The sequence below is a fragment of the Aulonocara stuartgranti genome, assembly GCF_965226115.1.
Source record: "Aulonocara stuartgranti genome assembly, chromosome: 1".
In the NCBI taxonomy this organism is placed as follows: Eukaryota; Metazoa; Chordata; class Actinopteri; order Cichliformes; family Cichlidae; genus Aulonocara; species Aulonocara stuartgranti.
The window spans coordinates 1135932-1150480 of record NC_138939.1 but is presented as its reverse complement, the minus strand read 5'-3'; the positions used below and the strand labels follow the sequence as shown (position 1 = coordinate 1150480).

The following is a 14549-nucleotide window of genomic DNA, read 5'->3' as shown; positions in this document are numbered from 1 at the left end:
GCTGTTGGAGTGGTGCCGCTAACCGCGATGTCCAGATCAAAGTTTTGAGATTTCAGAAAACTCAGATCCTGACTGTCAGACATGTTTAACAGAGCCAGGAGACGACTCAGCATGAGCTCTGTTTGACTGATGGATGACAGTAAAAAGCAGCTGAAACAATTCCTGTGTGCACACACCTTTAGCCTCCTCCCGCCCCTTCCTAATCTGTCCCTGGGGTTTTTGTCTCTGTAACGTTAACAGTGAGCGCGCAGCCTGCTGGACGTTTAAGCTGAATTCTGCTGCCTGCTTTAGTCCTGCTGAGCGAATTTCCGTTCGGGCTTTATGTCCCTTTACTGGAACAACTGTATTTCTTTCCCACTGCTCCGAGTCACTTTCACAACTTTCATTACCTCTCTGAGGGCAGGCGGAGCGCGCCGGCGGGGGAGATGGGTGAATATCGCCTAACTATAACCCGCCGTCCCCAGAGTGTGGAGGTCAATGAGATTAACCTATAGCTCCGTTTTCCTTCATTACGCACTCCAAATTACACCCACTTACAGACAAGAGACAGAAAGAGGAAATCGTATATGGGCTGATATCTATTTAAAATCTAATCCCTTTGGGTGAATTGCTCAGCCTTTCCATTTCTCTTATGTTTCTGCCTATTGCCTCCGGGCTCCGCTGTGCCGTGGTGCGCTGCGGCACCGTTCAGGAAGGTGCTATAACCTCGCCCCTGTTCATATTAACTTTAGATTCATCTGCGCTAATATAGGAGACACTTAGGATTATAACTCCCTCTTTTCTGCTGTTATTGCTCAGTTAAACATTACACGCTCGTAGCCTATTGCTCCGCTGGCATGCGCTCGCTCGGGTTATTTACTGTTGCTTCTTTTTCTAAGTGGGAGATTATCAGCGTCCAGATTGTCTTTTGTCCTCCCCGCTGCCCCGCCGTGTTTGGTGATTTAGCAGAAACGTATTGTACTGAGTTGTAAACACTATGTGGAGGGAGGATATATGTCCTGGTTTAGTGTTTCCTGTCTGTCGCTGAGGTTTGGCTTGGAATCTGGAGAAAGAGCAATTGTTCGCCAACAAGCAACCACAACAAGACGTTTTATTATAGCTGACCCGCTCTCTGTATACAGCTTCTATAGCATGACGGATGCACGGCGCTCTTATCCGGGGAGACTCCGACGTGGTGCTCTGCAGGGACGCTGCCCTAATCAGATTTCACAATTTTGTTTTTGAATGTGGCTCACTTTAAGAATAATGTTCTCCATGATGTGTCGTGCAAACACTGCTCGGACAATAAGATAAACACTGGCTATAAACACGCTCTTTGATATGCAGCTAAACCGAGCTCCGACTGGATTATCTGATCCCAAACTGCAGGTGCACGGGTCGACATTTCATATGTCACAGCCAACAGTCTGGAAAATGACAGCATATACAAAACACAGGAAAGTTGCTTGGATAGAGAGGAAGTTAAAATGTGGCAGACATTATATACAGAGGGGTGGGCGGGGGGCTGCTGCCCGTTGCTCCATCCACCTTTGTTTTCAGCGGTTTCAGAGATGACTCACATGCTTCAAAGTCTTCTTTTGTGCCGTGTTTACTTTATTTTTTCTTTTGATAAAATTATATTTATTGGAGCCACTCGAGCGTCCTCACAGGCTGCAGGAATCAAACTTTCCATCTCAGCGTCACGCTGCTGCTGCTAGTTTTCAGCCTTTTATAGTGAATTTCATCTGAAAGCCGAGGACGATGGATTTTTGCTCTTTACTGCTGATTTTTAAAGATTCAGTCACCTCTAACCATCTCCTCTCGACAAGTGTTCTCCCAATGACTGAGTTGGTGGCCAGGCCGCTCTGCAGAGAGTCCACGTCCTCCATCTCAGACTGCAGCTGGTCCTGTTCTGTGAGCCGGGAGGGGGCGTGGTCAGTTTAACCAGAGCATGCCGCAGGCTGAGAACCTGGAGAATAATCGCTGCTGTCTGCTACAACTACAATAATAAACGTTCGTGTGTCTCAGTCATTCAGACCTTTGAAAGGTTACCTGTAACCACAGGTGTGGTAAGGGTCAGCCACAGAAACCAGGGCAGTGCCTTAGGTGGGTCTTTATCACGTTTATGGTTTGGTTTTCATGTTATCTGCTAAATTGATCAGTGATGCAGCCTCCAACTGAGGTTGTAAGTGATCACATGCAATTTATAATTTATTTAAAATTATATTTACCTATAAACCGGCACACTAGAATAAGGGGTAAAAGTAATTATACTGAAAATAAATCAAAGTACTGCATGAGTCAAGTATTTTTCATTTTTATAGTAATTCTGAGGTAAAACAAACAAATTGTCATAAGTACTCTGTACTTTACGGGACACAGACGAGTATTATGGAGTGGATTAATTCGGCCTTTTTACATCTTTACTTCATTATGCTGATGTGTGTGATGGATGCTCTGTTAGTCCTTTTATTTTCTCTGTGTGACCTCATCATGATGGAGCCAAGGAGTGCTTCCTCTTCAGGCAGGAAGAAGATCTTCAGTGTAAGATGGAGAAATATTGTTTGTTTTCCTGCAAAACTAATGATGCAGTACTTAAAATTACTTACAGATTTCATGCATTAAATATAGTTACTTATCGTACCGATCGTGGCTCCAGAGTTGGCAGTTCGTCTTGTAATTGGAAGGTCGCCGGTTCGAGCCCCGGCTCGGACAGTCTCAGTCGTTGTGTCCTCGGGCAAGACACTTCACCTACTGGTGTTGGCCAGAGGGGCCGATGGCGCGATATGGCTGCCTCGCTTCTGTCAGCCTGCCCCAGGGCAGCTGTGGCTACAACCGTAGCTGCCTCCACCAGTGAGTGAATGAATAGTGGCATTGTAAAGCGCTATATAAATCCAATCCATTATTACTGACACATGACCTAAAATTAAAGTATCACTTATTGTTTCCTGTACGCACATCATCACATTGCAGGCGAGTGTGTGCTGTATTATAAAGTGTAGATGTGAACATTTCAGATGCATCACCTGCTCTGCCACTAACTCGTGCTCTGGTACAGGTTAACCATTAGAGGAGTGGATCTGGAAGTGCCTCGGAATTCTTTCAGGAGGAACAGTGCTGCGGATGTATGGAATACCTGGATAAGATGGAAAGAACTAAAAAGCTCTGTAGTCGAGTACAAAAACCAAAATCAGCCAAACAGGAATACTGTGAGAGACTAAAGAAGTCGACTGGATGAGTGAGTCTCAGATTGTGCATGGAGACAGCGATGAGCTCTTTGGCCCATCGAGACCACCTCCTCTTTACCCGTACACATCGGTACATAAGACGTGGTGTGACAGGAGTAGCTGCTCGGGCACAGAGCGCCCTCACTCACCTTTGATGCTCATTTAGTTTCTAAGCAGCCTGAAATGTGATGGAAACCTTTGAGCCCAGCGCGGAGCGTCGGGGGTTACTGCTGGGTGGATTTCAGAGGGGAAAGACGAAAAGCAGCTGAAGCCACGAGCAGAGTGTGATCGGTTCATAAAACGTGCATCAGCAGTTTTACCTGAAGTGGATCCAGGGGGTAGCGGGTCCACTCTGCAGGTTACCAAGGGCCCCTGTGTTCCTGTTTTAAGGTTTTCCATAAACAAAAGGCAGCTGTGATTATAAGGACACATCGTGAGCGCGCTGCATGCCTCGGCCTAAATTGATGCTGTAGTTTTAATTATTTTACGCTCTTATCTGCGCTTCCTCTAAGCTGAAAGTTTAGGGAGCCATTATAAATTGTTCACACTGACCAAATATCTTGTCCTCCATCAGCCTCGGCTTTACTTGCAGGGATTTTTGCTCAGCTTTTGGTTAATTAAAGCATCTGGACTCTGTGCTCTTTAAAGCTGCGTCCACTTGTAGCAAGCGTCACACGGACGTGCCCCCTGCATAGTAATTATCATTAAGAGCACAGCTCAGATATGGACGGCGACAATAGGAAGCCAGCTCGGGATTATCTGAACAGCGGCGCCGCCGATGAGCACGTGCGAGGTTTATCACTGAGAGATGGCGTGACCGATGGAGCGTCGTCAGGGTGGGTGTGACAGAGGAGGCAGTAACCTGGCTCGTGTAACTTCCTGGTTATGAATCGCCTCCGTGGAAAGGTCAGCGCCATGACAACCCTGTAATGGATGTCACTGACGTCCAATTAAGTTCTTTAAAAAAGGCGCCTCGTTGCGTGCTTATTAAATATAAACGGGCTGAATCAAAAGTCCAGGCCCTTCTCCTCCGACTCGGACAACCTGAAGCATTTCTTCTGTCTTAATTATTCATGCTGTGGATTTCAGGGGTGAGGGGGAGCTGAACACAAACAGGCAGACGCTCATATTTTCAGACATTTCAAACCTTTTCCCCCTCACTTTGTCTGTGCGGATAAATAGAAGTGAGCAAAGAACAACACTCCTGTGCTTTGAGAAATGCAAATATTTGTTGCCAGGTTGCTGAAGCTTTCTTCCTCAGATCTCTCTCACTGTCTCGCCCGGTCCCCCCTCCTCATACCCACACAGCTACGTTGAGCAAACCGGTGCATGCAGTCAGGTGGTGAATAGGAGGGTTTTCTCCGTGTGTTATTCGGCCCTTTGATGCACGCATGCAGAAGCTTCCTCCGGTCCAACAGGAAAAAGTCCTCTCACTTTTTAAGCCTACCTTTGGTTGAACTTGTGCTTCTCTTTTTTTCCTCCACGTCTTGTGTATCCACTCTGAAATTATAGATGGGGATAATAATAATAATGTCATTTTGCACCGGAATCTTAGTCATTACCTGCAGTAAAGTGCTTCTAATTGATACCACCAGAGAGATAATGATTACAATGCCCTCCAGGAACATATTATTGCAATATTAACCTTTGTATATACTTTTATGCAGAAGACTGTGCCACATTAAGGGATCTCTAAATCTTACTTGTGCGGTATAATGCCATTACAAAAGAATGGATACTCGGAGGTGTGCCCTTTTCCTGATTAAGTGTGTCCAGGGGTTTGCAGCCATCTCCGGGAAATGGATGACAGGGAAGTGCAATTTCCACCATCTTCCTCTTCTCTTACAGGTTAAAGCTTTGCTCCCACCTGCGCTCGAGGAATAACCTTTTCCTGCTCCCATGCTTCTCATGTGTGCGGTATGAATCGCACGTCTGAATGTCATTTGTGCGTCTGCGTTAGTGTACGCGTTTCCGCGTACATGCCCGATATTTGACCATCACGCTGCACAGCTGCTGCTGCACCACACTCGGCCGGAACCCCCAGAAACAAGACGCCATCCAAACTGGCCGCTATTTTTGGACACGGCGCCGTTTTCCACCGTAATTGGCCCACGCTGAGGCCACGGTCCTTGCTGTCGGCCGTGCCGCGGCGCTGCGTGCGTGAGCATCCGGTGACGTGTGCTTCCCCGTTAAAGGTGTGTGCAGGACAGAATGAAGAGGCAGCAGTGACTGAAACCCTGTGAGCAGAGAGAGCGAAGCACTGCTGACAGAGAGCAAATGAAAACAAATGAATTCAGGCTGGTGTGTGTGTGTGTGTGTGTGTGTGTGTGTGTGTGTGTGTGTGTGTGTGTGTGTGTGTGCGAGTAAGAGAGAGACTCATGACACAGTCCACAACAGCTCCTTAAGACCTGGTGACACAGGACAGGAAATTGGGATATCTGAATACTCCCCGTTGGCTTGACCTCACGTTGGCTCCCACCCACGCTCTCCTCATCTGCAGTAGCCGTCTTCAGCCTCTGGTGGGCAGCATGTGGTGCTCGGGCCTCACAGAGGGTCGCAGAGGCCTAATCGTGGTGGAGCTGCTCTTAGGATTTATCCCACATGCATGCTGTGTTAGTTAACATGAAGTCAAGTTTGAAGGGTTCAGCGGGTAAGCAACGGTCATTCAGGGCTTTATTTGCTAAACAGAGGCTGGCCTTGATAGAAGAAATGACACACACACACACACACACACACACACACACACACACACTTATTTATTTATTTATTTATTTATTTATTTATTTACTTATTTTCTTATGTCAGAACTCGTAATGTAGAAATTTGATATCAGAAAAGGTGGAACAGGAGAGAAACTAAGCGGAGCAAAGTTAAGAGTTTGTGATGTGCTTTGATGGATTTGGGTGAACAATTTTAAAACAAGAGAAATGATACGATCGTGGTTCCCAAACGTCTTTAACCCTCTAAGACCCGAACTCTTCCACAGCAGCATTTTTAATTTCTCTTTGATATTTGGTTGGGGCCCGATGAATGTAAAAACAAAGAATTACCAGATTTTATTTTAAGAAAAATAAGAGCCACATATGAGGATATTTGTTTAAAATTTTGATAGAACAGTGGCAGCATAATGTCCTCGTAAGTGGTTATCAGGCCCTAGGAGAGCAAAGTTGAGTATTTTGGTCTAAATAACCCAAAATGTGACGTCTACATATGTGGACGCCAAGGATCAAACATGTAGCACCTAATCACAGCAACAGTCACCTCATAGTGCTTGTAAGCTACAGACCCTACAGTAATACTGTGAAAAACCCAACAATCACATGACCCCCTATGAACGAGCTCTTGGTGAGAGTGGAGAGGAAAAACTCCCTTTTAACAGGAGAAACTTCCAGCAGAACCAGGCTCGGGGAGGCTGGTTAGCGATGCCCCCAGCGGGGGTGTAACTAAGGGAGGGTTCATGTTGTCATGATCCAGGCCTGACTACTGCTTGAAACAATTCATTGTATAAATGAAAATCTGAGGCCGGGAGCTCCGACTCGCCGCCGCGGTCCCAACACTTTTAAAACGACTCTCGCTGCCTGTTTTAAATCACCAGGATGTGGTCGAGCTCTGTTCTAAACGATTTTTATACCCTCAGAGATTAAATGCAAGCTTTCTATTCTTCTCTCATATTATTTGTGTTTTCATGTCTTTATGTCACGTCGGGGTTTTTAGAAGTACTTCACAAATAGACGTTATTATCCCCGGGGCTGAAAATGAACGGGCTTATAACGGGCACGGTGCATGACATGTCCAGGTTGTGCACTTCCTGCCTTAAGCTGGATAATCTTAAGCCACCCTGTGACCCCGCACAGGATAACCTGGTACGGACGATGGATGGATTGCCTGCTTCAATGCAGTGCCAGTTTGTCATAGGGTTTTCTGGGGCGTCGTGACACATGTGTCCCAGAGTCAGGCTAACTTTCTGAAGAATACAGAAGAGTAAAGGGAGGAATTTGTTGTTTCCTGGATCCTGACGGCTCCTCTCTTTGTGACATCACGCTGACTGACTGAGCATCACCATACTGTGCTATTGTGCCAAACCAGTGACATGGGCAGGGGGTACAACAGCTGTATTTACTGTGTTGGTGGCGGTGCCAGTAGCGTTTGTCCAGCTCCCTGCCGTACGTCATCAGCAGCAGCTTCTTCTCTAGCTGCGCGCAGGAAAGTGTACCTGCTCCTTATTTCCAAGGCTAGGAGATGCAGAGATAAAGAGTTTGCCAGGAATTTATTTTTTGTGTTTAGTATTCATCTCATAGTTGTAACACGAGGCTCACTTGTCCTTGACTGCTTGTTACAAATAACCCACATAATTCCCACAGGCTCAGAGATAATTCACTGATAATTTAAGGCATTGGTACTGAGTTGCCTTTTCCACACACACACACGCAGAAATCAGCACATTCCTTCTCATTGTTCTCCCGGCGCTCCTGAGCTGACACCAGTTAGCGTCTCTTTTGTTCTGGGTAACGGGAGACTGTCGCTGAAGTGTACACAGAGGTTAGTGCCACTGAGCTCTTTTGTGGTGCGGCAGCACCTTTGCTTCATCTCTGTTCACGTCTCAGACACATCATCTCTGGTTTAAGGAAGAGCTGCTCAGTCAGGTGCTGCCACAGCTCAGAGACCTGCATTTCTTCTCACGCTCACACTGTTTATCAGCACCGTCACAACACGTTTAAGGCAGCATTTTTATACCGGGGCACCATAAAGAGATTAATTTTAGTGGTAGTCTTCCCACCGGGGAGTGAATGTAATCCTACAGCATTACAGAAAAAGGAGATGAGAAGGAGGCGTGGAAAGGAGTCCTCCAGGACAGGATCGGGAAAGAAAAGGGAAAGAGGAAAACGCAGGGTTTGAAAGGAAAAGAGGAAGTGAAAATATGGGCGAACACGGGCAGAAGAGTAATCACGTGTGTCCGGCGGAGGTCACCACTGGTCTGCAGGTTCTAATTATGTGCTAATAGCCACTGAGGAGGTCATTTGCAGCCATTAGCCAGTGCCTGTAGGTAGTTAACGGCCCACAGCATAACCCGGCCTCCTTAATGTTCCCTACGAGGCCGTTAGCGCTCTGTCACTAGCCAGCTAGCTGCCTCGTTACTGCGATTAGAAACCAATTGATAGGTAATAGTAAAATATGATAGCACACTATCCAGGAAATATGGACTGTGGTGGAAAGGTGAGGGGACAGGAGACGGTGAGCTGGAGAGTGTCTGGGAGCGTGAAAACATCCAGATGTGTTCGCTGTGGAGGAGCCAGCGTCAGAGTCCCTCTGACTGAGGGACCGATTGATCTGTGATTAGTTCCAGTTTGTCTCTGATTGGTTTGGTTTTTCAGAAAAACACTTTTACACTGTAGGTAAGTGATTCAAGCCTGCTGTGTGTTGTCACCTTGAAGTTACTCAGTTCAGACTCGGGAGCTGGTTAAACCTCCCCCCAGCATATTTCTCTGAGGATGACGCCAAAAACACCTGCGACTCATTTTAACTGCAGCTCGTGGAGACGACCTGTAGTGGTCACCTCAGGGGTGGAGGAGGAGCAGCTCGGACTAAAGCCTAGCTTATACTCACGGACAGCTGGAGACCCAGCGGCAGAATAACCTTGCCTGTTATACTTGTTGAAAGTCCGGTTGACACCTGTGCGCATGCTGGAGCATGTTATTTTCCAGTCACAAGAAACAGGCAGGCGCGTGGACCTCCACCCGGAAAGCACGATTCCCACTTCAGGCTCAGGCGAGACGCCCTTCGGAATCTCATTTCCATCCTGGACGTCAGCTCGCGGTCACAGCAAGGATGAGAGCGCAGGTTGTCTCTCAGGTGGTAGGCCGTCCCCGCCCCGAGCCTGGTTCTGTGCGAGGTTTTTTCTTCCCGCTGTCGCCGAGTGCTCGTTCATAAGGAGGCATCTTTACTTTTCACTACAAAGCACCTTGAGGTGACCGCGGTCGGTGTTATATGAACAAAAGTAAAGTGAACTCTTCGCGGAGCGGTGCGGCGTCCACGTCTGCTCCACCCTTTGAGAACCGTGGCCTGGGAGGTGCTCTTCCTCCTTCGGCGTTCGGTGAAGCACATTCCAAAGCTGACCACATGTTTGCCAGGTTTCCCCAGTGATGAGCTCCTGTGGGAGGACAGTCTTGAATAAAACCAGGGGGGGCCTGAAGCTTTTCACATTTGTGCGGACGGTCACAAAAAGCAAGTCGTGTCCAAACAGAACAAACAGATCACATTTCCTCTCCGTCTCCTCGCTGAGAGCGAGCTGGTACGCTCGGGGAGGGGGGGTCCCTGCTGTGACTTGAGTGTAATAGCCACACACAAGAGGCCCAAACTGGGGCTGTGATACGTGAACACATAGAAATCAAATCAGTATCAAAACAAGGATATTCTAGACCTACTATGTGGAACATTGTTCTTAATCAATTAGAGTCAGATGGTTTCATTTAAATATATTTTATTTTTGCTCCGGGCAGACATTGATTCATATGATTTAAATTAAAATCACACTGCTTATCGGTCAAAGGCAGTATACTTCCTGCCGCTCCGCATTCATCAAGCCCAGACAAGTTTGATCTTGGGTATACGCCGTATCCGGGCAAATAAAGAAGTATAGCTCTCCCCGAAGAATCGCACATTTGTCTGTGATGAAACCTCAGGCCGGCCTCTAAATATTTGCCCGTGCTGTATTTGTGCGAGCGTTTCATTAACGATCAGAGCTGACAAACACGCACACTCGTTGACCCCAGTCATCGGGGGAGCGCCCGGGACGGTAGTGTGTGTGTTCGGTGTGTATTTGTTGAAAATGTAAATGCCTCACATGAGGAATTGATGTCAGCGGCGGAGGAGACGGACTGCAGTGGAAATGGATCTGGAGCGGTAAACATTTTCCATAGCGGCGCTCCTGGCTGTTATTTAAGGCCCTGTCAGAACTTGAAAGTGTAATTGATACAAATTCTAAAGTTTAATTTTTAAAGTTTACAGTCAGGGAGGGTTCAGGGCTTCAGATTGTTTAAAATTGCACTCACTCCCTTTTCATTATAGCAGGATAGTCTGAAAACATTTGTTCATCAAAGGCCTGCTACAAATTAGACTTTGAGAAACTCAATTTGAAGTAAAGAAAAGCATTTCTTTTCCTCCGGGGGAAGCCAGAGTCTTGGCTGTGTTTGCATTTAAATCTAAACTGGGCACAATATGTGGCTTTGGAGATGCATGCAGTCATCACAGCGACACACACACAGACAGAGACATGTTTCCCTCAGCGGCAGAAAACCTTGCTGTCATATTGCACCCATGCTCTTACACTGTTGTATCTGCTCCCAGATGAAATTAGCACGAGGCCTCTGGAGATGCTGACGAACAGGAGGCCATGTGGTAAATCTGGGCTCGGTGCGGGGCGGGCAGACACAGAGAGGCAGATCGAGATGGCCGGAGCGGTGGAATAACATCTTAATCTATCTGAGAGGCAAACAGTGGCCGGTCTGTTTTTGGAGCACGCTGTCTTGGATGACTCCCAAGCAGAGGGGCAGGGAGCGGAGCCATCTTCAGCTGCTAGTCACTAACATGGCAGTAATAAGGCAGCGATGACCCTCCCAGGACTGCCGGCCAACACTCCCTCTGCCTCCTCTCCCTTCAGCACAAACGCACACACACAGAAAGGCAGCCTGTTCGACCGAGCCCTGAATACAGGACGCCTCCAAACTCTGTCCTCCCGGCTCGTTTACCGGCTCGCGGTCATTTTGAAAGGAGCCGTTAGCGATGCCGAGAGGTCGTTTGAACGTGGCTGAGCCGGGTTGAAAACGCACCTGACACCTGTCGGAGCCTGAAGTGTCGTCTGCTCTGACCTCACACTAGTAATATTATTTTCTGAAACTAAAAGTAGATTTTGTGGCAATTTGTCACATACATTGCTTCTCCTCTCTAACTTTGAAATAATCCAGACGTAATTTGATCAGAGGCTTTTTATTTTTATTATTTAGCATCATCAAACTCACACCTTGAATAAATTCAAATAAGATAAAGGGAGTGAAACTTTCTTTTTAAAATTTACTGTTAAATTCATCACGTTTGTGTGTCCCGGGTTGGTTTCAAATAAAAGACTTGGTGTTTAAAGTTTATAAAGGTTTGTAAATGGTTAAAACCATCAGAGGGACACACCAGGCCCTGAGCAAAACCTGGTTACAGTGAAAATACGATTAATGTAAAAACATCCACCTTTTGCAGATTCTTGTTTTGGGGCTTGCTTTGCTTTGACAGCGTCGTGGGTGGATTGTCCTGCGTGTGGTTTCGAGCATCCATGAACACCGGATGGCTTTTAGAGCTGAAAGTGCTGATTGTCAGACTGCCGACCCCACTGTGGACGTCTGGTTTTTGCCTTTGCGTGTCTTTTCTTTGCTAGCAGGAAAAAAAGAGATGAGAGTAAACACGTGTCTCACTGTTGCATGTATATCACGGGACTGATGATAAGGACACCGGCAGCTTTGATGAAATGTTGTTATTTTGTGCTTCTGGGATGTAAACAGCTGGCTGATGAGGGCGTGCCGCAGGGCTCCATCCTGGGACCACTCTTTCATTTAAAATACAGAGAGTTTTGGTGGTAGTGACGTTGACTATAATCAGCTTTTAAACCCTCTGCAGTTTGTTCTGTATGCTAATAAAAGTAAAGTAATTAACACCACTGAATCTCTCACACTGAATCGGTGCCTCAGTACAAATCCTTGGGCTGTTATTTAATATCTGACCCTCTTTTATGTCTCACATTAAGAAACACCTTCAGAGAAAACTCAAGTTCAAGCTGGATTTTTCTTTTGTTTGAGGTCAGAGACGTCCTGCTTTCACTCTCTGTCAGTGTTGGATTATTGTGATATTTATGCATTTGCTGCATACTGTCTATTGTGGACGACTGAGAGTCATCACCAGCACTGAAGCTTGTACTCACCCTGCCAGATTATATACCGCAGCTAAATCAGTGATTTGATCTGCTTTGTCCTTCCACACTGTGATATTCTTATTTACAGAGATATTCTGGGTCTCACTAACTGACCTACATCCAACAGAAAACTGTCCCAGCACTGTTTCTTATTTCCAGCTGTCCCTGGATCTATTTCTGATTTTATTGACTAGTTTTTTATTATTATTATGTAAATTTGTTGCTCCAAAAAAATCAACAAAATCTTAGTTCTTCACCTTACATGAAGTTTAGGTGGTTTTCAGTCATCATGTGAGACAGTCCGACAGTCCTGTCATCACAGTGTAAATGTTTCCTGATTTCAGATGCTTTTGTATTTTCCTCCTTAGCTAATGTAGATTTTTGTTCGTGTGTTTATCATGTTTTGCTCTAATTATTATTATTATTTTTATTTTTATTTTTTAACCTCTGGAGTTTTATTAAATTTAACATAAAAAATATAATTAATAAAATACTTTTGTTTGCCATTTTTATTAGATAAACTGATTAAATAATGGGAAATATTTTAAATTCGTCTGACTAATTTATATTAAAACCATCGTAGTGATTTTCGGTTTAATTGTCCGGCGTGCACAGGCCAGCGTGTCGGTGTGTGTCGCACACGTGCACGCGCTGACAGTCCACCTGCACGCGTGTTTCTCGCGCTTCCACGTCGCCGTGCGTCGCGGAGAACAACACGAGTTTTGCGCATTGTTGTAAATTTGCATGCTCAAGTCCATATGGCCACTTCCTTTGGACCTGCTTTCCCAGCGCCGAAGGATTGTCAGGCCTGTCAGCCGATAAAGAATCACTTGACTTGCTATAACAAGTTCAAAAGGAGCTGATGACGCGCTGTTGATCCATGGAGAATCGGTAAAAGAAACACCCCTACTGCTCGCTGCTATCACTCCCATAGAGATAGCCCTGTTATTGATGGGGAATGCTTATGCTAATTTCTTGGGGGGAGGAGGAGGAAAAGTTTTTTATTATTATGTTGGAAAATGCTCAAGAAAAACGAAGAAAAGAAAGTGAATTCCGTGGGAGCATTTAGGAGCAGCATGGGAATCAGATTTTCATAGCGCATAATGAGGCAGCGAGCTGGTCCACTAATGTGTCACAGAGCTGCAAATATCTTTTAAAAGCAGGCTGCTGGCGGCTAGGGGCTGGCACGGGATGTTACAGCCTCTCTCGTTTGCCCCGTGGTTGGGATGAAAGCTGCTCGCCGCAGCTGCGTGTAGATTTCACGCGGTGAAAGTTGTCTGCGTGGAATTCAGAGAAGACGTAGAGGTGTTTGACTCCTGCGCGCTGTCACACTGACCGCTTCCATGTTCCTCGGCGTGACACAAGCAGCACGCAGAGGGGAGAAGATCACGAGAGCAGTGGCTGGGAGCTGGGAGGGGGGCTCTTCTGAATATGACCCCCAGATACCCCGCTGTGGGCCCACGTCCGGTTCCGCGGACATCTGATAGCATCTCAGGCGCTGACATTAATGCCTCTCTCGGTTCGACATTTTGAATAATCGAGGCTGTCTGCCGTCATCCCGCCACTAGCTGTCAGCAGCACCGCCTGCCTGTCTGTCTGTCCGTCCGTCTTATCGTGCTCTTACATTGTAGAAAACAAGCTGTCCGTACAAGAGAGCACTTGATACTTTTTTATTATTACCAAACCGTTCCCATAATTACCCCATAATCATTATATAATCCTTTAACAAAGCCTCCATTGAAGCCCTGTCTTTTGTCAAGGCTGGGACACTGAATCTATAATTGCATTATTCAGTCTCTTCCACCCCCCTATAGAAGCATAATATATCCAAAGCACCGCGCACAGGCAGCCTGTAGTTGCAGTCGAGCCAGTGCGCGACGTCTTTCTGTCATGTGTCCTTTTTTTTCTTTACGCATCGCGTAAAAAAAGTTGTGCCAACTCGAAGTTGAGGTCTCCTGTTGGAAATCTCCCCTCCTCAAAGAAAACTCTTTTTTTCTTTTTTCACTCCGGGCAGGGATCGCTTCCACGGAGCCGTGCGTGGAGAGCCATCCGTTGCAGTCGCGTTATCGATCTGTCATATTCTCTAATAATTCTCTTCTCTCGCGCGTTCAGGCACAAATAATAAAGCGTTAAAACATCGGCGCGAGTCCCCGAGGAGCGGCTTTGCGTGTGTGCGCGGGGATTGGCAGCACAACGAGGCTTATTTACATTAAATACGCCACAAGGTTACAGCGCAGATAGATGAGCGTCATTTTTAGCACTCGTTACTCGTGTTAAGCGGCGCTCAGGACGCAGAGCAGGAAACACTCGTTTATCCCGGACTTTCTGCGGCGAGGAGCGGAGGAGAGGACCGCGCGGCTCACCCAAGGTAAGCGATCCGACTTTTGGGAGCG

The 14549-nt window shown here is 46.6% G+C and overlaps 1 protein-coding gene across 11 annotated transcripts in view; it reads left to right on the top strand.

Annotated features, from left to right (window-relative positions):
- znf536 (zinc finger protein 536) overlaps positions 1 to 14549 on the top strand; it is a 212214-nt gene that overhangs the window by 17883 nt on the left and 179782 nt on the right. For 5 of the 11 annotated variants that reach the window (XM_082544113.1, XM_082544114.1, XM_082544115.1 and 2 more), the window contains exon 1: positions 12739 to 14524. The exons of 5 other annotated variants lie outside the window; for them this stretch is intronic. The gene's annotated coding sequence lies outside the window, so the exon portion shown is untranslated. Of the gene's footprint in view, positions 1 to 12737; positions 14525 to 14549 lie in introns of those variants that run through there. One more of the 11 variants, XM_082544118.1, reaches the window with a different exon arrangement.